Below are 27,757 nucleotides of genomic sequence, written 5' to 3' on the forward strand. Positions count from 1 at the left end.
CAGGACTCTGCCGTTTGCCATCTTTGCTTTACTGCAGCTGCCAACTCAAATCAGACCTGAATCCCTAGGGCTCCCTTGGCCCTGCTGCCACCTACACCTTCTTGACTGAGCTGAGGAACATGAGCAGACCCCCGCCTGTGCTGAGCCCCTGGACCCTTAAAGCCAGCAGGTGTTCCCCAGAAAAACACAGCCCATCTGGTCTTCCTTGTCAGCCACCCCACTGCAGATGCCGAAGAACTTTCCACCTGTGGTTTGTTGTTCACTCGAGCACTAGAGAAGGAAAGCATCCTTCAGAACTAGGCCCCCAAGGTCATACACCTGACTGGTCATAGAGCTGAGTCTAGAATCCAGATTCAAATAATTGCCCTAGTGGCTGCCACTAACTCAAATGGATTAAAAGGTAAACAGAGGTGGAGAGTCTTAGCAAAGAGCTGCCGTTTACATCGATATTTATAACTGTGATCCTCAGAATCTCCAAAGTTGGACCAGCTAAAAATCCTTTTCTTTTGCTTTGTTGCATTACCTTGATCTGCATGATTAGATTTTGGGTAGGCTGAGACTCAAATTATTTTGAATTCCTGATTTCATCCCAGGTGACAGTGGAACTTGGTGCCCCACGAATGGGCTTGGTATCAGAGAGAGAATAGTTAGGGATTCTAATCTGTTGAATACAGTCTCTGGGTCACTAAGAAGTGACCACAGGCTGCTTAAACTCAATGCCTCTCAGAGTGGACAGGGACATTCATATTATCTGTCCATTCCTAATCGTGATGGCTCCTCAAACACCATCAGTCATACACTACAGTCACGATTTTTGGAATATCTGTGAATCTCTATTATCTATTTCATGTGTTTCCATAAAAGGGCTTATTTATTTATTTCACTTGTCTAAATGTAGTAGTATCTGTGAAATCACAAGCTGATATCCTGGTTAATTTTTTCCTAACACGTATTAAAACCACAGCCGTTACAGAGTTTTAAAATTTCCCATTGGTGGTACATAAACCAGTGCTGGTACACACTGCCTTATCAGTGGCATAAATCCCTTCTACACACTGTAATGCCTGAGGAGTTCATTCCCAGCTAACTCATCAGACAGCACTCATCTACACCAAGCAGTGTAGAAGTGACCAATGGTATATACGGCAATTTTTTTATTTATTTATTTATTTATTTATTTTTTCAAAAAGAACACCATGATGTGGTTAGAATTTTACCTCCACTACTTGTAAGTTCCTGACCACATGACGGCTTCTCCGAATCTGTTTCTTCATTCTACAAGGGGATAATGATAACCCACGATACCCATCTGACCGGGCTGTGCTCTGGGTTAAAACACGTACAGGAAGCATCTAGCACAGCACCTGGCGCAGAGTAACCACCTAAGGAGTGTACGTTTCCTTCCTTTCCCACGAGAGTAGCAAGTAAAATAACCTGGGAGAGCTGAATGGCTTTATTTGGTAAGACTTTGGCTTATTTCCTAGAGCCACTCTAATCACTCACTGTTTTGATGAATTAGGGCCAGCATTTTTCTTCAGACTTGGCTGTGAGCCTGATTATCTTTCCAAACCATAACTAGGGGACACGATCATTCTGAACATCAAGATGGAATGGGTTTTTTTTGAAGCATTTATTCATTTATTCGGCTGCATGAGGTCTTGGTTGTAGCACACGGGATTTTCGCCGTGGACTCCTCCGTTACGGCACGTGGGCTTCTCTCTAGTTGCGGCACACCGGCTCAGTGGTTGCAACACTCGGGCTTAGCTGCTCCACAACATGTGCAATCTTAGTTCCCCAACCAGGGATCAAACCTGTGCCCCTTGCGTTAGACAGCAGACCACCAGACCACCAGGGCAGTCCCAGGGCAAGATATCTGACTGAAAAAGCAGAGCCATCACTGTTCATTTTCTAAGTACAGCAGGTTTCTGGGATTCCCAAGGGCTAAGGCAGTCTGCCTTCTGGGGCCCAGAGGAGGGCAGGATGGGCTTTAACCGGGGAGGCTGCAGGATGCTTGGATGCTTAAGTGGACAGAATTTCAGCAGAAAAGTATCGACCATCACCATCACTGTCAAAAGCACTGGGGCCTTTAAACTCAGGCTCCATACTAGAAGAAACAGTAGGAAAAGTTGAGCTGGAACGCACACGGTCCTAATGAGGTGGGCCGGTGGGCAAAGCTTTATTTGCATTCATTTCACTCATTGTTATGTGGCATTAAGGAGATTTTCTGCTGAGCAGAGTGACCTTGACATGTGATTTTCTGTGTTCTCTGGGTATATGCAGAGCATTATAAGAAGTAATGATTCCCAAAGAGCCCATCTAATCTGACAATTTTCATCAGCCTCCAAAGGGAGATTTTATCTTTTGTCCATTTCTCCCATTTTTTTTTTAGAGTGTTACTATTTAAAAAGAGAGAGAGATACCGAGAGAGAACAATATCTATAACCTTCAGCCTTGTCCTTGCGAAAGTCAGAAGTGTGACATAAGCGCTCTCTTTTGCTCATCTTTACCACCAGTCAGCATTTCTCAGCAGGTGCATTAAATATACTCTTATCTTTCTCTAAATCTTTGTTGTACTCTCCAGAAGCCTCATGTGAGTGCAGCCTGATACCACAGGCACCAGACTGTCAGGACCAAATAGCATGAACCTAGGCTGTCAGATCCTGCCTGAGTCGTTCCAAATGATTTTGACCATGTTAGGAAATATGGGTTGTGAAGGGCTTGGGGAAAAAGATTCTGGTCATTTACAAACCTTTTTTGGTACAAGTGGAATCTACTATCCAACTTTCATCCTCAAACACTTTTTGTATCTGATACTGAAACCACTAAAGAAAAAAGGAAGAAAGGAAAGAAAACAAAACCTAGAAATAGGGTTTAAATATTTTATTGTAAAAATCAATCAAAACAGTAGCCTTCAGCACAAAATCAATACTTAGCTATTCATCACTAGCAACAGTGAGACTACCAATAAGATGACAGGGCTCATTCTTGTTTTATGTCCCTGGATATGTTCCAGTGTCCCCTAGTTTATAGTCTATGGGAACCTGAACAGGATTTGTATCACTGAGTCACTGTTGTGATAATTGTATACATCTTAATTATGTTAAATTGGTTCATGGTGCTTTTCAGGTCTATTATAACTTTTTACTTCTCTGTATATTCATCCTATTAATTTTTGAGAGTTTGATACTGAAACTCCAACTTAAAAAATCTTAATTTATCTAGATAAAAAATAATTATAATAAATAGTGGAGCTATATGTAACTTTGTTCTTTATTTTCCAAGTCTCCTGTAAATGTGTTATCATACTTTCATAATTTTTAAAGAAAGGAAGATTTTTTTAAAAAAGATGATGGTGTTCATTACCAAAGTCCACTGCAATGGATTTAATAAGGATTTCAATTAAAAAGACATATAGGTCATTATAGGATATTGAGAAGGGTTCCCTAACTTAACAATTTAAATCAACTATACTCGAAGGAATGATGCTGAAGCTGAAACTCCAGTACTTTGGCCACCTCGTGCGAAAAGTTGACTCATTGGAAAAGACTCTGATGCTGGGAGGGATTGGGGGCAGGAGGAGAAGGGGACGACAGAGGATGGGATGGCTGGATGGCATCACTGACTTGATGGACGTGAGTCTGAGTGAACTCCAGGAGTTGGTGATGGACAGGGAGGCCTGGTGTGCTGCGGTTCATGGGGTTGCAAAGAGTTGGACATGACTGAGCGACTGAAATGAACTGAACTGATACTCTAATAAAAATTTTTAAAAATGAAAACAAGAAAGACATAAACGAAAAGCCAAAGATTTGAGAATTCAATACAAATTTTAAATGTCACATGACTTTAGAATTGTCAAAATCCTGAATTTTGATACACTGCACATTTCACCTTCAAAATAAAAATATACTTAGTTTTCTAGCCCTCCAAAAGCTATTGGTACTTTTCATTTCCACCCTGTCCCTGCTTCTCTGGAATCATTCTTTAGCAATCTTGTGAACTTCTTTCCATTCTCTTACTAAAGATCCCAATGAACTATTTCTCTTTTACACACACACACACACACACACACACCACCCACACTTTTCCCCCAAACCACAGTCAATGAGCTGTGTTATCTACCCCAGGGAGGAAAACATTAGCATCGACAATCCAAGACAATAAAAAATGCCAACAGCTGACTTTTTGTTTCAGAATATACTATATATATTTTGGGTATAGCTGGGCCTTTATTCATATAGTTTCTAGAATAATATTTAGATGCACTTTTTCAATTTTTCTAGATAACACCAAGTGGCAGGAGGAGAGGAACCCATATATTGGAGCATAAGCTGGTAAAAATGTGAGATTTTTAATTTACCAACAATGGATGCGCTTAAAGTTGATTTGACAGGGGACCAAAACATGCATGAGCAGCCAAGGTCTTCCCCAGACCACTCCCATTCCTATATAAAGAGGAAGTTAACTTCCAGATCAGCTCCTAGATCTTTCTGTATCGTGTGGAACGAAGATAATGGGGGAGAAGGAAAATTAAAATCACCAAAAAGGCTGTCACTTCAGTTCAGTTCAGTCACTCAGTCGTGTCTGACTCTTTGCGACCCCATGAATCACAGCACGCCAGACCTTCCTGTCCATCACCAACTCCCGGAGTTCCTTGAGTGACCTACATAATGAGCTGAGCAAAGAAGAGAGAGTGAAGAGATAACTGAGTACATGTGAGTTCAGTTGAGTAAAGATTTGGGAAGCAGCTTTTATGGGAGAAAAGAAAGACTTTGGAGCACCTACTGTGTTAGGGAGACACTTGGAGATAGAAAAAGATAGAATCTTTAAGATGCTCTGCTGTGGCATTTTCAGGAGAGATCGAATGCTTTAATTTGTTTATAATTGTTATTTGCTCATCTGTTATTCAATGAATGGGACTCCATGGTGGACTGGACCACAAGATGATTATCCCCTCAACTTGCATGGTATCAAGTGTCAATAAAGATCCAAGCCACCAGATCAGCTGTCAATCACTGATATGCTTGTGTGTGTGTGTGTGTGTGTTGTTCTTTTAACACAGTTAGCTCTCCTCTCTCTGTTAGACATTAAGCTGGTTGACATAACAACTCTGCCTTTTGTTAAATAAGAATAAAAAGTGCAGAGTTCTTTACATAGTGTGGCAGGATATGCTTATTAAAGTTTACTGCTTAACTATAAAAATGGGCTGTTAATGCTGGTCTCAGAGACATATTGTTAGAACTAAATAGAACCTGCTAAAATACATTAAATGTAAAAGAACTATATAAATAACATATAGCTCATAGAACTATCTGATTGGTTCTGTGGAATGGAAAGACATTCTATAATACATATCATAGAAGCTGAGTTACTTCATGTTTATTTGTGGAACATGGCGGTGTATAACTTTGAAAGTAAATAAATACTGTTTAAATACAACAAAAAGTTTACTGCTTGACGCAGAGATAGGATTGAGACCAGTTAGCTCCAATGTCCTCCATGCAGAATGCGCTGTACACCCTATTCCTGTCCATGAGTTCTGGGAGAGGTCCCAGCTGAAATTCCCAGGTGCACCAGCCCCAGGTTACTTTACTATAAAATCCTGGCACATGAAAACTCGTTTCCCCACACAGTACATCTTAATAGCATGGCTGAGGACCACAGATATAAACTATTTGTTTTTGACAACCGAAGGATCCATTTGAAAATCACAAATGTCTATAGAGACTGACTCCACTGGCCACCAAAAAAAAAAAAATTCCCCAAAAAGCAGGGCCAGACAGTGATGGTCAAGCTCAGTGTGGACCTTTCCAAACTCTGGGGTGAGTCTTGCACACCTCTCCTGCCCAAGGGAGCTGGGCCCCAAGACTGTCTTTAAAGTGTAGTGGGAAGAGCACTAGACTCAGAGCCCAGAGAACTGGATTCAATCAGGGCTCTGTCACCATCCGAAGAGGCAGCACTGAGTGTGGAAAGAAAGAGACTTTGGGCCTGGACAGACTGGATTCAAACCCCAGTTTGCTCACTTCTTGTGACCCTGGGAAAAGCACTTCACCTTTTTTTTTTTTTTTTGACTGCGCATTTTGATCTTTTTATGTTTTTTCTTTCATTTATTTATTTATTTATTTATTTTACTTTACAATACTGTATTGGTTTGCCATACATTAACATGAATCCGCCACAGCTGTACATGAGTTCCCAACCCTGAACCCCTCTCCCACCACCCTCCCCATATCATCTCTCTGGGCCATCCCAGTGCACCAGCCCCAAACATCCTGTATCCTGTATCGAACCTAGATTAGCGATTCATTTCTTACATGATAGTATACATGTTTCAATGCCATTCTCCCAAATCATCCCACCCTCTCCCTCTCCCAAAGAGTCCAAAAGTCTGTTCTTTACATCTGTGTCTCTTTTGCTGTCTCACATACATCTCTATCATTACCATCTTTCTAAATTCCATATATATGTGTTAGTATACTGTATTGGTATTTTTCTTTCTGGCTTACTTCACTCTGCATAATCGGCTCCAGTTTCATCCACCTCATTAGAACTGATTCAAATGTATTCTTTTTAATGGCTAAGTAATACTCCATTGTGTATATGTACCACAGCTTTCCTATCCATTCATCTGCTGATGGACATCGAGGTTGCTTCCATGTCCTGGCTATTATAAACAGTGCTGCGATGAACATTGGGGTATACGTGTCTCTTTCAATTCTGGTTTCCTCAATGTGTATGCCCAGCAGTGGGATTGCTGGGTCATAAGGCAGTTCTATTTGCAGTTTTTTTAAGGAATCTCCACACTGTTCTCCATAACAGGAAACACAAAAAGGGTATATAAGCCTGAAGCCAAAACAACAAAGCACTTCACCTTTTGATGCCTCATTTTCCTCAACTGTGAAAAGGGATAATAATATTTACTAATCAAGATTTGTAGTAAGAACAATAAGGACATATACAGGTGCTCAATAAAGGTCATTTGCTGCTGTGTGGCCTTGGGCAAGTAACACAAGAGCTCTGGACCTCAGTTTCCTTATTTGTAAAGCAATAGAGATGGATAATATCATTTCAAGGACTTTTGACAACAGAGAATTCAAGAAAGATGTCAAATCTTGACACAGCGTAGTAAACATAAGGAACAAACAGCTCAGCATGAGACAGCACGAGATGTTGATTCAATTTTCCCAGAAGGGTCAAGGTGGAGGAGGCAGTAGAGACCAGGCTGGTTGGAAAAGCAGTTGTCACCCAGGCATCTAAGCAGGCCTTCCCTAGCCAACTGGGCCCGTGCAGCAGCTCTCACTCTCCTCACAAAGGCGAGCCCCACAGACTGAACCAATGAAGAGAAAGAAAAAGAACCCAAAGAACAGAAGAAGTCTTAATCTAGAAGAATGGTACTGATGGACCGATTTGCAGAGCAGGACTAGAGACACTTTGGCCACCTCATGCGAAGAGTTGACTCACTGGAAAAGACTCTGATGCTGGGAGGGATTGGGGGCAGGAGGAGAAGGGGACGACCGAGGATGAGATGGCTGGATGGCATCACGGACTCGATGGACGTGAGTCTGAGTGAACTCTGGGGGATGGTGATGGATAGGGAGGCCTGGTGTGCTGCGATTCATGGGGTTGCAGAGTTGGACACGACCGAGCAACTGAACTGAACTAGAGACACAGACGTTAAGAACAGACTTGTGGGCATGGCAGGGGAAGGACAGCGTGGGATGAATTGAGATGGTGGCACTGACCTATAACACTACCAGGCGTAAAATAGCTCGCTAGCAGGAAGCTGCTATAGAGCACAGGGAGCTCGGCTTGGTGCTCTGTGCCCTAGAGGGCTGGGATGGGATGGGGCAGGGGAGGGAAGCTCAAGAGGGAGGGGATATATGTCTACTTATGCTGATTCATGTTGTTGTATAGCAGAAACCAATACAACATTGAAGAAATTATCCTTCAATTAAAAGTAAATTTTAAGACCAAAAAACTTAAATTTCAATAAAAAGAAATTTTAAAATGGAACAGAAAGCAAACTGACCTAAGACTAGGTTCTGACACTGGTTCTATCGCTAGCCCGGTTTCCACTTTTGCTTTGGATAGTCAGGAAGCTCATAGCCAAGGTTATCGTTCATGTTTAACTGACCCTATAAAAGTTATATATTGTCACTGTAACGCCACTCCCCCTTTTACTTGGCCATTATACTTTAACTCATTCCCCATCATACCCTGACTTTTATTTGAGATTTCCCTATTCCATTGTACCTATCCTTACAATCCACTTGAAATCCTTCATGAGACAAGACAGGGTATAAATAAATAGCAATCATTTTGCCAGTCGATTACATTGCACATCATTTCTCTATGTATAAAATAAGAGCTTAGGATCTCTTTCAGCTCTAAATCTGTTCTTCTAATCCTTTATTTCTAAAACTCCAAGTCCATCTGAGGTTGTCTTTTAGAGCCTTGACTCTATGTATATCTACTAGGCATTCCACTAATATCCTAGAATAGGATGACTCTAACAGTTGAATGGGGATTAACATTTGTATAGAACCTATTACCTTGAGTTTGAAATGATCTCACTCTGGTCTTCAGTAATCCTGTGTGATAAGGGAAGCAGGGACATGTCTCCATTCTATAGATGAGGAAACATAAATATAAAGATTAAGTGACTAGCTCCCAGTCTCATAAGTAACGATTGACACAGGGACTCGAACTCTGATTTTCTGACTCTGAGCTCTCTCCAATCTCCCAGCCTCATGAACGATCCCTCCAGTCTCCACTGGATGCTTCCAGGTCATACATCTCCCAGGACAGCCTCTTTGATATGACATTCTGGATAATTTTCCACTCCAGGACAGTGGCATACCACAGAATTGGTCTTATTCCTCTTTGACATGACAGACTTGTAATGTTTGAAACAATAATCCTATAACCTTCAAATCTTTATTCCAGCTGAACATCAGAGGCAAATCATGCAGGGCTGTTTGACCCGTTAGACCCAAAAAGCCCAGTGCTTGAGGCCCACAAGCTTTCCAGGGGGCAATGGGAGAAAAAGATAATTGGCTCCAAGCTACACAAAAGCAAACTGAAATTAATAAACATTTAGTTTACTGCCTGCAAAATGTGACATTATGTCAACTTCATTAATTACTCAATTTGTTATTCATAAAAAATTTCATTACATGTAAGAATAATTTATGAATTAGATTCTTTTATAAGAATTCTTGAGTAGGCACATGATAAGAAGACAAAAGCAACTGTAAATTCAACACGGTATTCATAAGCAAATCATTTTAAAAGCAAAATTACAAAAATACTTTCAGTACTTTTACAGAAAATTTTACATTTAATTGATATGTAGTGTGTTTGGTCTAAGTGATGAAGCCTCTGAAAGAATTTGTGGAAATTTTTAAATGGGCCTGAAGTCTCGCCTTGCCTACATTTCTGTATGCAAATCAACGTGATATGCCTTTTAGTCACATGGCTCCCTCGGTTTATGTACTTTCTTCCAGTTGCTGGATTTTCCCAGTAAACTGAACCTCATTGGTCTGAAAGAAAATGAAGGTGCTGGGGAGCACCTCGGGCCCTGCCACATCACCACCAACACAGCTTCTGGTGTGCCAGAGACAGTAGATAACCAAGAATTCTGAAGTACCCTGGGACTCCCCTGGGGTCCAGCGTCTAAGACTCCAGGCTCCCAACACAGGGGTCCTGGGTTTGATCCCTGGCCAGGAAACTAGATGCCACATACCACAACTATAGATCCCACATGCCACAGCAAAGATCCTGCACACAGCCGTAGCCCAAAAAAAGACCCCCTCCCCACCATAGGAAGCTTCTTCTCTGTGCACCCAGTCAAACCTGTTCCAAATGTGAGGAAAGGTTGCGCTAAGAAAAATGCTAACTCTGACAAAACAGCATGCCTGTTGCCAAGGGCATGGTTTTAATTGCCTCAAGGAACCTTGGGGTATACTGGCAGGATCCTAAAAACATTGTAGGTTAAAACTCATCTTGTATCTAAACATACTGCTGTTAAACTTCTTGCATTCAAGCAGTAAGCTCACATCAAAAACGGGCAGTTCTTTAAAGGCTCAGAAGTTCTGTGTGCTGCCTGCACAGAGCTTAGGTGAGACCATCTGGCATGAAGTCTTTACTTTCAGGGCCTCCAGAAGCCACCAAGGGGGGAAGCTAAGGGGACCAGCTTGTGAATCCCAAGGGCTGGTAATGATGCCAAACCTGCTTCCTGGAGAGTTGAACCTGTGACCGTTGGCTTTAGTCCCAGGCCCCTGGAAGTCCTGAGGATCTGAATTACTGAAACATTTGGAGAGCAACTGCTGAAGTCACAGCCAGTTCTAGAACTGCTACTCTGCCTGGGAAAGAAAAGCTGGAACTTTATTTAGATTCTAAAATCACTTCCTGGGTCCTTCTTCCTGAGGCAGGAAATAAAGCAAGTTCCTGAGAGAGGAAGGAGAATGGAGAGGGGACCCTGCATCAAGAAGATGTGTAGAAAAGGCTTCCACTCAGAGGCACTCTATGTTCCGCAGTATTCTGAGGTCTGACCCAGGAGGATATAGCCTTTCATATTCTCTGTATCAGAAAGTATCAGTGTCCTTGCTGTTGCTTAGTCACTCAGTTGTCTCAAATTCTTTGTGACCCCATGGACTACAGCACGCCAGGCTTCCTGGTCCATTACCACCTCCCGGAGCTGACTCAAACTCATGTCCATCAAGTCCGTGACACCATCCAATCATCTCATCCTCTGCCACCCGCTTCTCCTCCCACCTTCAATCTTTCCCAACATCAGGGTCTTTTTCAATGAGTAAGTTCTTTGCATCAGGTGGCCGAAGTATTGGAGTTTCAGCTTCAGCACCAGTCTTCCCAATGAATATTCAGGACTGGTTTCCTTTAGGATTCACTGGCTGGATCTCCTTGCAATCCAAGGGACTCTCAAGAGTCTTCTCCAACACCACAGTTCAAAACCATCAATTCTGGTTTTGGTACCACTTCACACAAGTCAGAATGTCTGCGATCCAAAAATCTGCAAGCAATAAATGCTGGAGAGGGTGTGGAGAAAAGGGAACCCTCCTACACTGTTGGTGGGAATGCAAACTAGTACAGCCACTATGGAGAACAGTGTGGAGATTCCTTAAAAAATTGCAAATAGAACTACCTTATGACCCAGCAATCCCACTGCTGGGCATACACACCGAGGAAACCAGAATTGAAAGAGACACATGTACCCCAATGTTCATCGCAGCACTGTTTATAATAGCCAGGACATGGAAACAACCTAGATGTCCATCAGCAGATGAATGGATAAGAAAGCTGTGGTACATATACACAATGGAGTATTACTCAGCCATTAAAAAGGATTCATTTGAATCAGTTCTGATGAGATGGATGAAACTGGAGCCGATTATGCAGAGTGAAGTAAGCCAGAAAGAAACACACCAATACAGTATACTAACACATATATATGGAATTTAGGAAGATGGCAATGACGACCCTGTATGCAAGACAGGAAAAAAGACACAGATGTGTATAATGGACTTTTGGACTCAGAGGGAGAGGGAGAGGGTGGGATGATTTGGGAGAATGGGAATTCTAACATGTGTACTATCATGTAAGAATTGAATCGCCAGTCTATGTCTGACGCAGGGTGCAGCATGCTTGGGGCTGGTGCATGGGGATGACCCAGAGAGATGTTGTGGGGAGGGAGGTGGGAGGGGGGTTCATGTTTGGGAATGCATGTAAGAATTAAAGATTTTAAAATTTAAAAATTAAAAAATTAAAAAAAAAACACACCATCAATTCTTTGGCACTCAGCTTTCTTTACAGTCCAACTCTCACATCCATACATGACTACTGGAAAAACCATAGTCTTGACTAGACAGACCTTTGTTATCAAAGCAATATCTTTGCTTTTTAATATGCTGTCTAGGTTGGTCATAACTTTTCTTCCAAGAAGTAAGTGTCCCTTTTAATTTCATGGCTGCAGTCACCATCTGCAGTAATTTTGGAGTCCAGAAAAATAAAGTCAGCCACTGTTTCCACTGTTCCCCCATCTTTTTGCCATGCAGTGATGGGACTGAATGTTGTTTTCTGAATGTTGAGCTTTAAGCCAACTTTTTCACTCTCCTCTTTCACTTTCATCAAAAGGCTTTTTAGTTTCTCTTCACTTTCTGCAATAAGGGTGGTATCATCTGCATATCTGAGGTTATTGATATTTCTCCCTGCAATCTTGATTCCAGCTTGTGCTTCTTCCAGCCCAGCATTTCTCATGATGAACTCTGCATAGAAGTTAAATAAGGAGGGAGACAATATACAGACTTGATGTACTCCTGTTCCTATTTGGAACCAGTCTGTTGTTCCATGTCTAGTTCCAACTGTTGCTTCCTGACCTGCATACAGATTTCTCAAGAGGCAGGTCAGGTGGTTTGGTGTTCCCATCTCTTTCAGAATTTTCCACAGTTTATTGTGATCCACACAGTCAAAGGCTTTGGCATAGTCAATAAAGCAGAAATAGATGTTTTTCTGGAACTCTCTTGCTTTTTCCATGATCCAGCAGATGTTGGCAATTTGATCTCTGATTCCTCTGCCTTTTCTAAAAGCAGCTTGAACATCAGGAAGTTCACGGTTCACATATTGCTGAAGCCTGGCTTGGAGAATTTTGAGCATTACTTTACTAGCATGTGAGATAAGTGCAATTGTGCGGTAGTTTGAACATTCTTTGGCATTGCCTTTCTTTGGAATTGGAATGAAAACTGACCTTTTCCAGTCCTATGGCCACTGCTGAGTTTTCCAAATTTGCTGGCATATTGAGTGCAGCTCTTTCACAGCATCATCTTTCAGGATTTGAAATAGCTCCACTGGAATTCCATCACCTCCACTAGCTTTGTTCATAGTGATGTTTCCTAAGGCCCACTTGACTTCACATTCCAGGATGTCTGGCTCTAGGTGAGTGATCACACCATCGTGATTATCTGGGTTGTGAAGATCTTTTTTGTACAGTTCTTCTCTGTATTCTTGCCACCTCTTCTTAATATCTTCTGCTTCTGTCAGGTCCATATTATTTCTGTCCTTTATAGAGCCCATCTTTGCATGAAATGTTCCCTTGGTATCTCTAATTTTCTTGCAGAGATCTCTAGTCTTTCCCATTCTGCTGTTTTCTTCTATTTCTTTGCGTTGATGCTGAGGAAGGCTTTTTTCTCTCTCCTTGCTATTCTTTGGAACTCTGCATTCAAATGGGTATTTCTTTCCTTTTCTCCTTTGCCTTTACTTCTCTTCTTTTCTCAGCTATTTGTAAGGCCTCCTCAGACAACCATTTTGCCTTTTTTGCATTTCTATTTCTTGGGGATGGTCTTGGTCACTGCCTCCTGTACAATGTCATGAACCTCTGCCCATAGTTCTTCAGGCACTCTGTCTATCAGATCTAATCTCTTGAATCTATTTGTCACTTCCACTGTATTCTCTAAGGGGTTTGATTTAGATCATCCTTGAATGATCTAGTGGTCTTCCATACTTTATTCAATTTAAGTCTGAATTTGGCAGTAAGGAGCGCATGATCTGAGCCACAGTCAACTCCCAGTCTGGTTTCTGCTGACTATAGAGAGCTTCTCCATCTTAGGCTGCAAGCAATATAATCAATCTGATTTCGGTATTGACCATCTGGTTATGTCCATGTGTAGAGTCTTCTCTTGTGTTTTTGGAAGAGGGTGTTTGCTATGACCAGTGTATTCTCTTGGCAAAACTCTGTTAGCTTTTGCCCTGCTTCATTTTGTACTCCAAGGTCAAATTTGCCTGTTACTCCATGTATCTCTTGACTTCCTATTTTTTCATTCCCATCCCCTCTGATGAGAACAACATCTTTTTTTTGGTGTTAGTTCTAGAAGGTCTTGTAGGTCTTCATAGAACCATTCAACTTCAGCTTCTTCAGCATTATTGTTTGGGACATAGACTTGGATAACTGTGATCTTGAATGGTTTGCCTTGGAAATGAACAGAGATCATTCTGTCATTTTTGAAATTACACCCAAGAACTGCTGTTGTAACCCTCTCACACTGTTGAGGGGAATGCAAACTAGCACAACCATTATGGACATTCCTTTAAAAACTGGATATAGAACTGCTGTACAACCCAGCAATCCCACTGAGGGGCATACACAGACAGGAAACCAGAATTGAAAGAAACACATGTACCCCAATGTTCATCGCAGCACTGTTTATAATAGCCAGGACATGGAAGCAACCTAGATGTCCATCAGCAGATGAATGGATAAGAAAGCTGTGGTACATATACACAATGGAGTATTACTCAGCTATAAAAAGAGAACATATTTGAATCAGTTCTCATGAGGTGAATGAAACTGGAGCCTATTATTCAGAGTGAAGTCAGTCAGAAAGAGAAACACCAATACAGTATACTAACACATATATGTAGAATTTAGAAAGACGGTAACGATAACCCTACATGCAAGACAGCAAAAGAGACGCAGATGTAAAGAACAGATTTTTGGACTCTGCAGGAGAAGGTGAGGGAGGGGTGATTTGAGAGAATAGCACTGAAACATGTATATTACCATATGTGAAACAGAGGACCAGTGTAAGTTCGATCCATGAAGCAGGGCACTCAAAGCTGGTGCTCTGGGACAACCCAGAGGGATGGGGTGGGGAGGAATGTGGGAGGGGGCTTCACCCCTGGCTGATTTGTGTTGAGTATGGCAAAAACCACCACAATATTGTAAAGTGATTAGCCTTCAATTGAAATAGATAAATTTTAAAAAAAGAAAGGTTTTCTCCTCATGGACCAACACTGCCTGGAGTAGCAGTAAGCAAGGAATCAGCACAGCCAGTGTTCCTGTCAACCCTGCCACCTGACTCCCATTCGAGTTCACACACTGTTGCCCTGGGCTGTCTCTTCCTGGGTATCTCGGCCATACATTCAACAGTCACATCAAGTTGCAGTTCTGGTGCAAAGAAAGAAACTATGATAGACAATAAACACCCTGTGGCTATTCATGTAGTGAATGCTGAATCTGATCTCTCCACTGGAAGTAAGTTGAAGTAATTTAGCTCATTGGAGCATACATGACAGGAAGAAACCATATTTATTTTCCACTAATCTGACAACAATATCCCTCATCCAGGTTAAAATACTCAAAACCAAGACTCACAGTCACCTGCAGGCATATGACTGATTGGAAAGAGGCATTCCTGTTTCATGACATTGATTCTTTAAAGGATAATACCAGGAGACAGGGCTTCCCTTGTAGCTCAGTTGGTAAAAGAATCCGGCTATAATGCAGGGTTGGGAAGATCCCCTGGAGAAGGAAATGGCAACCCACTCCAGTATTCTTGCCTGGAGAATCCCATGGACTATAGCCTGCCAGGCTCCTCTGTCCATGGGGTCGCAAGAGTCGGTCACGACTTAGCAATAAACCACCACCGCACCAGGAGACAGATTACTTGCTCTCTTATTAACAGATCTCAAAGTAAGGCTTCTCTTGTCTATGACCACAGACTGGTTTCTCTGAATTTTGCAAAACTGCTAAGGTCTAACTCAAATCCCTCCAAAACATCATCTCATCCTTACTCTCTTATGCTATCTTCAGTGATATTAAATTTTAGAAGTAGAATATACATAATTTAGGTAAGACACCATAACAACCAAGATTTTTAGCATTGATTTAGCGTTTAGCAACCATGATTTAGCATTTTTAAATTATAAAATTATTTTTAAATTGGCTATTTATTTCATGGTCTTCTCTATATTCACTGCAAAGTGTATCTCACTTTGTGAAGAAGGTTCACTTTTAAAGTGAATCTTTCCCCTCTGATATTCATATAAAACCAGTTCCAAGACAGAAGAAAATTGCCTTTAATGAGGCAGAAATCTTTTTTAAATTACACATTTAAAGGAGAATTTTTTTAAATAAAATAATAAAAATACACATACAAAGTCTAAAGTTTCTTTTGTTTGGCAGAATCACTTCTAGAGTTAAAAAGAAAACAGCAATTATAGCTTAAGAACAGAACATCCTAGACTAAAAATTCATTCAGCTTTTATCAAACCTCCTTGTCATCCTTTTACAAGAGAATAACAAGGAAACTCTCCTTGGGTGCTCAGACCTTGTTTCCTAGCAATTGACAGGGGCTGCGGGCTCTTAGGAATAAACAGTTGAGCTTAACCTGAGCAGAGTGGAAACTGAGGTTCCAAATGAGAAAGGGATAGATTGATAGAAAGTTATGAAAAAGTGGTACTCCCTCTTTGTGTTCATAGTATTACCTGTTACCCAATTTAACGTTAGGCTCTAGACACTGTATGATAATTTCTTTAATCAACAGAATATATATATATATATGTACATGTATATGAAGGTCGAGAAGGGGGATAACTCAAAGGATGAGGAAAAAGTAAGTTTAGTAAAAGGAGCCCAAAATGTAGAGTGTTGTAAATCAAGCTGTAGAGTGGCCAGGAGTTCAGCACCTTAGCCAAAGATACTAGTAACAGTGTGTGTATGTACTTACACAGTGCTATGCTGAGTCGCTTCAGTCGTGTCTGACTCCGTGCGACCCCATGGACTGTAGCCCGCCAGGCTTCTCTGTCCATGGGATTCTCCAGGCAAGAATCCTGGAGGGTTGCCATGCCCTTCTCCAGGGGATCTCCCCAACCCAGGGATCAAACCCACGTCTCTTTTGTCTCCGGCACTGGCAGGCGGGTTCTTTCCCACTGGCGCCACCTGGGAAGCCCAGTCACACAGACACACATGTAAGGAACAACTCAGGGACAGCGTCATGACCTTCCTAAGGGTTGGGATGAGAACAGAAAGAATACAGACCTGCATATGCTGCTTATTTGAAATCAGGTAAAAACAAAGGAAATTCACCAAACTCTGCCTGTGGTTCTTTCGAGGGCAGTGGATGATAGCGGGTGGTTTGTCTTCACAGTTTTTTGTGTTTTTCTAATCTCTATAGTGAGTGTGCAAATCTGAATTCCACGTATGATAAGAGAAAACATTCCGCTTAAAGAAAGAAAAAGTTTGAGATCAAGCGACAGCAGACAAAGGGCAATTTCCCTGAGAAGAGAAAACTACTAAAAGGCATACTCATCCCCATGAACCTGGGGATGGAGGTAGTGAGGAGGACATGAACACCCACCTGAGAGGCTGCAGCTGAAATGAGGTCCAGGTTAAGCTTAAAGGCTGCTCTCAGGACAACACAAAGCAGGGGCTATAAAAGCGATGGACTAGTTAGTGAAGCTCAGTAGTTCTGATGAATACTGGTGCCTCTGAATGTAATAAAATGTGATTAAAAAGCCCTCACGATGCAATAAAATAGACTTTGGTCCTAAATTACCAACTGAATGTGCCAACTCAAGACCCATTCCAGAAGAGGGCATTAGAGGAGTTTAAAAGAAAGATAGCCATCCCCAAAGTGCCATCTAGAGGGGACATCCCCTAATGCCAGCTGGAAAGTCCATGGCAAAGGCACCTCAGGAGCTGATTGGTAGGCACCCAGAGCCCGTTACTAGAACACGTGGCCCAGATCAACAGCTTCCAAGCCACAATCACACAGCAGGAGCAATAGAATCCCAAAGGCAGACCCAGGTAAGGAGTGGAAGAGACCCCGTAGAGGGCTCAGTGTGAAGGCTGCCACCCATCCCTTCTTTTCCCAGTCACTACAATGAAACTCAAGACTTGACATCTGAGAGTGAATCTCTAAGGGGTGTACAGGAAGACAAAGGGATAAGAGGGGTGGACTGATAGGAGGGAACTAGTTCATGTACTTTGGTTCCCAGCCTTTTTCTTCCTTCTGACACTTAAGAGTATTCCATCTTGACCCTCCTCACTCTATCTCCCACCTGGGGACGGTCCTCCTTTGCTAAATAGACTCTTTTGAGGCCTTGCAATTCAGAGGAAAGGAGCTGGTGAGGATCACAAGGGGCATGGGGGCAAGAGCTGGTGGGGTGGTCTGGGGACCTTGTTGGAGGGAAGCTGGCGAGGGAGGTGGCAGAGCTGCTTCAGTGTAAGGGAAATAGATGAAAGAGAAAAGGAGATGTTAAAGATACATGACTGTGGTCTCCTTATCTCCCCTTGCAGAGTTCAAAAAAGGCAAGTTAAGGGCTGAGACCTTTGGAAATTACTTTTAAATGCTGGACTGTATTATTTTAACCACAACAGTGCTCTGAGACTGCCCCTTGAGAACACAGGCTTTAAAAAAATTTCATGTCAATGAGACCTTGTTCCTATGTACTATGTACACCTTGAGGCTCAGGTGTACAGCTAACAAGCATCTAATAAAACCACAGCAACCTTTACTTCCTCATGTTCTTGTGGATGGCTAAAATAAGGGTCTTTAGCCCCTACTGTTTCCCCCTGGGGTTTTTTCCTAACAGAATCGTCCCTGAAGCTCCTAACTCTGAAAGCTGCTCAAATTTCTCTGACAGTACAGCAGGTATAAAAGCACATCGTGTTGGAAATGACAGGGGGGAAAAATGATAATACCTTCCCTAAGCTTGAGCTGTACAGAAATGTCTACTCCAGGCATGTTTTAAAGGATGAATGACCAAATGTGAAATATTCTTCGCGTCTAGAGCTTGATGCTTGACAATTTCATAACCTGGTGCTCTCTAATGAAAATAAGACTCCATTTAAGGCAATCAATTGTATTTAGCATAAGCGGTAGGAGAAAGGAGCCATTTAATTGTATGTAAAGCAAAATAGTGCTACTAATCTCATCTGCACAGTCATTCATAGGCACATAACATAAAAATGCATACTGGGACCTGCTAGGCGTCATGAGACCCCATAGTAAACAGTCAAAAGCGAAATGGTGATAAACAACCTTCCTGATGTGGTACAGAAATGTCACTGCCATAGCACAATCTAGGACAAAGAAATCTATTTGCATTTGGCATTCTTTTTCTGTGGGAAGGTTACGGCGAAAGTGTCAATGCAGGGGGTTGTGCCCAAAGATCCCACCCCAGTGGCACACAGTATTGGAGCTGATGGTACAGAGGCAACCAAACAGCAGAGCTGGGTTCTATAAAGGGTGAAGACAAGCCCTTACAGGTGGCATATGGGAGAAGAGGACTCCCTGCCTCCAATCATCTCTTTCGACCTCCAAACCTCTCCTGTTTTTCCCTCTTGGTTTTAGGTACTGATGGCTGCTATTCAAGCAATGGTCTTTTAAAGAAAGAATAACCTTTTGAATTATATGGTCTTTTAGAAGCACCTTGGCTCAAATTAATTTTTCCCATCAACAAATCAGACACTAGGAAAGAGAAGGATTAGGGTTCAACGTGGATCAGATTTGAAGAGGTAAATGACCAGGAATTCATCAAAGAAGATGCAAAGGGCTGGGTCCAGAACACCCCTTCACACCCACAGCTCTCAGGAGGATCGGCCCGAAACAATAAACTGAGTATCAGAGCCTCAAATAGGGAACAAAACCCTACAGTAAACAGCTGGAGAAGAACATTGGATTAGGGCTTTATCTTGAATAAATGAAATTAAAATTTAAAAAGATATGTTTGGTCTTACTTTTTAATTTAGATTCTAATTGGCATGATTACATACTTCATTTTTCAACAACTCAAATATTTATGTTAGGGGACACATATTTTAAACAAAGAGTATATTGGTTCAGTTCAGTCGCTCAGTCATGTCCAACTCTTTGCAACCCCATGGACTGCAGCATGTCAGGCTTCCCTGTCCACCACCAACTCCTAGAGCTTGCTCAAACTCATGTCCATCGAATCAGTGATGCCATCCAGCCATCTCATCCTCTGTCGTCCCCTTCTCCTGCCCCCAATCCCTCCCAGCATCAGGGTCTTTTCCAATGAGTAAGCTCTTCACATCAGGTGGCCAAAGTATTGGAGTTTCAGCTTCAACATCAGTCCTTCTAATGAATATTTAGGACTGATTTGCTTTAGGATTGATTGCTTGGGTCTCCTTGTAATCCAAGGGACTCTTAAGAGTCTTCTCCAACACCACAGTTCAAAAGCATCAATTCTTCAGTGCTCAGCTTTCTTTACAGTCCAACTCTCACATCCATACATCACTACTGGAAAAACCATACCTTTGACTAGATGGGCCTTTGTTATCAAAGTAATGTCTCTACTTATTAAAATGTTGTATAAGTTGGTCATAGCTTTCCTTCCAAGGAGAAAGTGTCTTTTAATTTCATGGCTGCAGTCACCATCTGCAGTGATTTTGGAGCCCCCCAGAATTAAGCCTGTCACTATCTCCAATGTTTCCCCATCTATTTGCCATGAAGTGATTGGACTGGATGCCAATATCTTTTATTTTTTGAATGCAGAGTTTTAAGCCAACTTTTTCACTCTCTTCTTTCACTTTCATCAGTTCCTAGTGGAATTCCTAGTGGAGCTAGTGGAGGTGATGGAATTCCAGTTGAGCTATTTCAAATCCTAAAAGATGATACTCTGAAAGTGCTGCACTCAATATGCCAGCAAATCTGGAAAATGCGGCAATGGCCACAGGTCTGGAAAATGTCAGTTTTCATTCCAATCCCAAAGAAAGGCAATGACAAAGAATGTTCAAACTACTGCACAATTGCACTTATCTCACACACTAGTAAAGTAATGCTCAAAATTCTCCAAGCCAGGCTTCAGCAATATGTGAACCATGAACTTCCAGATATTCAAGCTAGTTTTAGAAAGGGCAGAGGAACCAGAGATCAAATTGCCAATATCTGCTGGATCATTGAAAAAGCAAGCGAGTTCCAAAATAACATCTATTTCTGCTTTACTGGCTATGCCAAAGTCTTTGGCTGTGTGGATCACAATAAACTGTGGAAAATTCTGAAAGAGGTGGGAATACCAGACCACCTGACCTGCCTCTTGACAAATCTGTATGCAGGTCAGGAAGCAACAGTTAGAAATAGACATGGAACAACAGACAGGTTCCAAATAGGAAAAGGAGTACGTCAAGGCTGTATATTGTCATCCTGCTTATTTAACTTCTATGCAGAGTACATCATGAGAAACACTGGGCTGGAGGAAGCACAAGCTGGAATCAAGATTGCTAGGAGAAATAACAATAACCTCAGATATGCAGATGATACCACCCTTATGGCAGAAAGTGAAGAGGAACTAAAAGCTTCTTGATGAAAGTGAAAGAGGAGAGTGAAAAAGTTGGCTTAAAGTTCAACATTCAGAAAACTAAGATCGTGGCATCTGGTCCCATCACTTCATGGCAAATAGATGGGGAAACAGTGGAAACAGTGGCTGACTTTATTTTGGGAGGCTCCAAAATCACTGCAGATGGTGACTGCAGCCATGAAATTAAAAGGGACACTTACTCCTTGGAAGGAAAGATATGACCAACCTAGACAGCATATTAAAAAGCAGAGACATTGCTTTGATAACAAAGGTCCGTCTAGTCAAGGCTATAGTTTTTTCAGTAGTCATTTATGGATGTGAGTTGGACTGTGAAGAAAGCTGAGCACTGAAGAATTGATGGTTTTGAACTGTGGTGTTGGAGAAGACTCTTGAACGTCCCTTGGACTGCAAGGAGACCCAACCAGTCAAACCTAAAGGAAATCAGTCCTGAGTGTTCATTGGAGGGACTGATGTTGAAGCTGAAACTCCAATACTTTGGCCACCTGATGTGAAAAGCTGACTCATTTCCCAGCATCCCCGATCTTGGGAAAGATTGAAGGTGGGAGGAAAAGGGGATGACAGAGGATGAGATGGTTGGAAGGCATCACCGACTCAACGCACATGAGTCTGGGTAAACTCTAGGAGTTGGTGATGGACAGGGAAGCCTGGTGTGCTGCAGTCCATGGGGTCACAGAGTTGGACCTGACTGAGCAACTGAACTGAACTGAACTGGAATTCCATCACCTCTACCTGCTTTTCTTGTAGAGCTGCTTCTTAAGGCCCACTTGATTTCACGTTCCAAGATGTCTGGCTCTTGGTGAGTGATCACACCATCGTGGTTATCTGGGTCATGAAGATGTTTTTTGTATAGTTCTTCTGTGTATTCTTGCCACCTCTTCTTAGTATCTTCTGCTTCTGTTAGGTCCATACCATTTCTGCCCTTTAATGTGCCCATCTTTGCATGTAATGTTCCCTGGTGCTACGGCTGCTGTTGCTGCTAAGTCGCTTCAGTCGTGTCTGACTCTGTGCAACCCCAGAGACGGCAGCCCAGCAGGCTCCCCAGTCCCTGGGATTCTCCAGTCAAGAACACTGGCGTAGGTTGCTATTGCCTTCTCCGAATGTTCCCTTGGTATCTCTAATTTTCTTGCAGAGATCTCTAGTCTTTCCCATTCAGTTGTTTTCCTCTATTTCTTTGCATTGATCACTGAGGAAGGCTTTCTTATGCCTCCTTGCTATTCTTTGGAACTCTGCATTCAAATGGGTATGTCTTTCCTTTCCTCCTTTGCTTTTTGCTTCTCTTTTCTCAGCTACTTGTAAGGCCTCCTCAGACAGCCAATTTGCCTTTTTGCATTTCTTTTTCTTGGGGATGGTCTTGGTCACTGCCCCCTGTACAATGTCACGAACCTCTGTCCATAGTTCTTCAGGCACTCTATCCGATCTAATCCCTTGAATCTATTTGTCACTTCTACTATATAACTCTAAAGGATTTGACTTAGGTCATCCCTGAATGGTCTAGTGGTCTTCCCTACTTAATTCAATTTAAGTCTGAATTTGACAATAAGGAGTGCATGATCTGAGCCACAGTCAGCTCCCAGTCTTGTTTTTGCTGACTGTATAGAGGTTCTCCATCTTAGGCTGCAAAGAATATAATCAATCTGATTTCAGTGTTGACCATCTGGTGATGTCCATGTGTAGTCTCTTGCGTTGTTGGAAGAGAGTATTTGCTATGACCAGTGTGTTCTCCTTGCAAAACTCTGTTAGCCTTTGCCCTGCTTTATTTTGTACTCCAAGACCTAATTTGCCTGTTATTCCAGGTATCTCTTGACTTCCTACTTTTGCATTCCATTCCCCTATGATGGAAAGGACATCTTTTTTTGGTGTTAGTTGTAGAAGGTCTTGTAGGTCTTCATAGAACCATTCAACTTCAGCTTCTTCAGCATTATTGTTTGGGGCATAGACTTGGATTACTGTGATCCTGAATGGTTTACCTTGGAAATGAACAGAGATCATTCTGTCATTTTTGAGATTGCACCCAAGTACTGCATTTCAGACTGTTTTGATGATTATGAGAGCTATGCAATGTCTTCTAAGGGATTCTTGCCCACAGTAATAGATATAATGGTCATCTAAATTAAATTCACCCATTCCAGTCCATTTTATTTCACTATTACTAAAATGTCAGTGTTCACTCTTGCCATCTCCTATTTGACCACTTCTAACTAGTGAAAGAGGAGAGTGAAAAAGTTGGCTTAAAGCTCAACAATCAGAAAACTAAGATCATGGCATCCGGTCCCATCACTTCATGGGAAATAGATGGGAAACAGTGGAACCAGTGTCAGACTTTATTTTGGGGGGCTCCAAAATCACTGCAGATGGTGACTGCAGCCATGAAATTAAAAGATGCTTACTCCTTGGAAGAAAAGTTATGACCAACCTAGATAGTATATTCAAGAGCAGAGACATTACTTTGCTGACTAAGGTCCATCTAGTCAAGGATATGGTTTTTCCAGTAGTCACATATGGATGTGAGAGTTGGACTGTGAAGAAGGCTGAGCGCTGAAGAATTGATGCTTTTGAACTGTGGTGTTGGAGAAGACTCTTGAGAGTCCCTTGGACTGCAAGGAGATCCAACCAGTCCATTCTGAAGATCAGCCCTGGGATTTCTTTTGGAAGGAATGATGCTAAAGCTGAAACTCCAGTACTTTGGACACCTCATGCGAAGAGTTGACTCATTGGAAAAGACTCTGATGCTGGGAGGGATTGGGGGCAGGAGGAGAAGGGCACGACAGAGGATGAGATGGCTGGATGGCATCACTGACTCGATGGACGTGAGTTTGCGTGAACTCCAGGAGTTGGTGATGGACAGGGAGGCCTGGCATGCTGCAATTCATGGGGTCGCAGAGTCGGACATGACTGAGTGACTGAACTGAGCTGAACTGAGCTTACCTTGATTCATGGACCCAACATTCCAGGTTCCTGCGCAATACTGTTCTTTATAGCATCGGACTTTACTTCCATCACCAGTCACCTCCACACCTGGCTTTGTTTTCACTTTGGCTCCATCTGTTCTTTGTTTCTGGAGTTATTTCTCCACTCTTCTCCAGTAGCATATTGGGCACCTTCTGACCTGGGGAGTTCATCTTTCAGTGTCCTATCTTTTGCCTTTTCATACTGTTCATGGGGTTCTCCAGGCAAGATCACTGAAGTGGTTTGCCATTCCCTTCTCCAGTGGACCACGTTCTGTCGGGACTCTACACCGTGACCCGTCTGTCTTGGGTGGCCCTATGCACCATGGCTCACAGCTTCATTGCGTTAGACAAGGCTGTGGTCTATGTGATCAGTTTGGTTAGTTTTCTGTGATTGTGGTTTTCATTCTGTCTGCCCTCTGATGAATAAGGATAAGAGGCTTATGGAAGCTTCCTGATGAGAAAGACTGACTGTAGGGGAAACTGGGTCTTGTTGTGATGGGCGGGTCCATGCTCAGTAAATCTTTAATCCAATTTTCTGTTGATGGGCGGGGCTGTGTTCCCTCCCTGTTGTTTAATCTGAGGCCAAACTATGGTGGAGGTAATGGAGATAATGGCGACCTCCTTCAAAAGGTCCCATGCCCACACTGCTGCACTCAGTGCCCCACCCTGCAGCAGGCCACCGCCGACCCACGCCTCCACCGGAGACTCCTGCACACTCGCAGGCAAGTGTGGGTCAGTCTCTTGTGGGATCATTGCTCCCGTCTTCTGGGTTCTGGTGCACACAAGGTTTTGTTTGTACCCTCCAAGAGTCTGTTTCCACGTCCTATGTAATTTCTGTAATCAAATCCCATTGGCCTCCAAAGTCAAATTCCCTGGGGCTTCTCAATTCCTTTGCCAGATCCCCAGGTTGGGAAATCTGTTGTGGGTCCTAGAACTTTCTTAACAGTGCAAGATGTAACTGTTCTGCAGTTTGTGGGTCGTCTGCTTGGCGGCTCTATGTTGGGGTTAATGGTGACCTCCTCCAAGAGGGCTTATGCCACAGGCAATGTGATCAGGTCTCCTGTACCCAGAGCCCCTGCCTCTGCGGCAGGCCACTGCTAACCCGTACCTCCACAGGAGGCGCTCAAATACTCAAACATAGGTCTGGCTCAGTCTCTGTGGGGTCTCTGGGTCCTGGTGTGCACAAGGTTTTGTTTGAGCCCTCTGAGCATCTGGCGGGTATGGGGTTTGAAATCACATTTAGATTTCGCCCTTCCTACCATCTTGCTGGTGCTTCTCCTTTGCCCTTGGAGGTGGGGTATCTTTTTATGGTGGGATCAAACATTCTTCTGTCGATGGTTGTTGAGCAGTGAATTGTAATTTTGGATTTCTCGCCGGAGAAGATGAGCACAGGCGTATAATAGCATTATATAATAACCTTCACTTCATGCCAGTTTTTTTAGTGAGATCATAAACAGACTCATTTGCCCCCTTGTCTCGTTTGCTGCAGCTGAGGGATAGAGTAGGGCTAGAGCCTAATTGCCTGGACCCCCTCTGCACTCCCTCTTGCAGAAGGCTATTTTTCACCAGAGAGATCCCCCTCTTTGTTCCAGTACACACAGCACATTCCCTAACCAATATGATATCTCATCCTCTAAAACATGTATAATATCTACTTCCCAGGATTCTGGTGGCTCCATGCCGCATGCAGCCCACATGACTTTCCCTTTGTAGTTGGTGGTTTTGTGCACCTATCCCCTCTTGAACAGGACCGCTGGCTGCTATTCTGTAAACAAAGTTGAATGTTGTTCAGATTGTCAACATTGAATGACATGGTGGTGGCGAGGGGCTGGTCTAAGATGCATTGGGATATATGAGTACAGGTTGTGGGGTTGTGTTTTGCTATCACAAAAGCTCTTAAAATACAAGAGCGGCATTTACTTGCAGAATAAACAGGGTCATTTCGGCAAAGAAAATACTCAAGGGCATATTAATTTACCAGTGTCAATATTCTAATCAAATCTTTTGCTTTGAAAAACTATCATGTCATAACCCTTATTGGTTTTCTCTTCAATTGTTACCTTATCTGACTTTCCCAAACTTCATTTGTGGGTGACTTGAGCAATATTTAAACATAATTTTATTCAATTTTATGAAATCCTAAAATGTTTCTAGGAAAGACAGTTGCACTACACAACCTATTTACAATGAGTTTGCATGTATACTATCAAAGTGTACAATATTCATCACTGAAACTGTAAAGATATGTTGATAGATGGAGAGGAAGGTACTAGCACGAAGCAGGAGAGATACTTGAGAAGAGGCAAATTTACAAGTAGAATATTTTCACGTGGTGATAAATGTTACTTCACCATGAAATCATGTAATTGTTGTGACTAGAATCATAACCACTCAGATGTTGGGGATATTATGCCACCCTCCTTCCTGGGCCACAGATGACTGGATCAGAGATGAAACGCTGCCCCAACTAAAGCAATTATCTTCTCTTTCTTGGGATTCTGGGATTGAGACTCTTGTTATACGTCTAAAACAATCACCTCAACTTTTTGATGGTACATCCTTATTAGTAAAAAGGTGTAAGTAAGTAAGTAAGCAAGTGAAGTCACTCAGTCGTGTCTGACTCTTTGCGACCCCATGGACTGTAGCCTACCAGGCTCCTCCATCCATGGGATTTTATGGGCAAGAATACTGGAGTGAGTTGCCATTTCCTTCTCAAAAAAAAAAAAGGTTTAACTACACTTTAAATACTGGCATACCTCAGAGACAGTATGGGCTCAGTTCCAGACCACTGCAATAAAGCAAGTATCACAATAAAGCAAGCCACATGAATTTTCTGGTTTTCTTGTTCATATAAAAATTATGTGAAACAACACTATAGTCTATTGAGAGTGTAATATCATTATGTCTTTAAAAATCAGTCTACATATCCTTCAAAGATGACACAAACAGATGGAGAGATATACCATGTTCTTGGATTGGAAGAATCAATATTGTGAAAATGACTATACTACCCAAAGTAATCTACAGATTCAATGCAATCCCTATCTAACTACCAATGGGATTTCTCACAGAATTAGAACAAAAAATTTCAGAATTTGTATGGAAACACAAAAGATGCCGAATAGCCAAAGCAAGCTTCACAAAGAAAAACCAAGCTGGAGGAATCAACCTTCCTGACTTCAGACTACATTACAAAGCTAAAGTCATCAAGACAGTATGGTACTGGCACAAAACAGGAACATAGACCAATGGAACAAGGTAGAAAGCCAAGAGATAAACTCATGTTCCCATGGGCACCTTGTTTTGACAAAGGAGGCAAGAATATACCGTGGAGAAAAGACAGCCTCTTCAACAAGGGGTCCTGGGAAAACTGGACAGCTACATGTAAAAGAATGAAACTAGAACACTTCCTAACACCCTAACAACATAACAGAAATACACTCAGAATGAATTAAAGACTTAAATATAAGGCCAGAGACTATAAAGCTCTTAGAGGAAAACATAGGCAGTACCCTCTTTGACATAGATCATAGCAACATGCTCTTTGACCCACCTCCTAGAGAAATGGAAATAAAAGTAAACAAATAGGACCTACTTAAACTTAAAAGCTTTTGCAGAGCAAAAGAAACAATAAACAAGATTAAAAGACAACCCTTAGAATGGGAGAAAATAATTGC

Source organism: Ovis aries, chromosome 2, assembly GCF_016772045.2.
Source record: "Ovis aries strain OAR_USU_Benz2616 breed Rambouillet chromosome 2, ARS-UI_Ramb_v3.0, whole genome shotgun sequence".
NCBI lineage: Eukaryota > Metazoa > Chordata > Mammalia > Artiodactyla > Bovidae > Ovis > Ovis aries.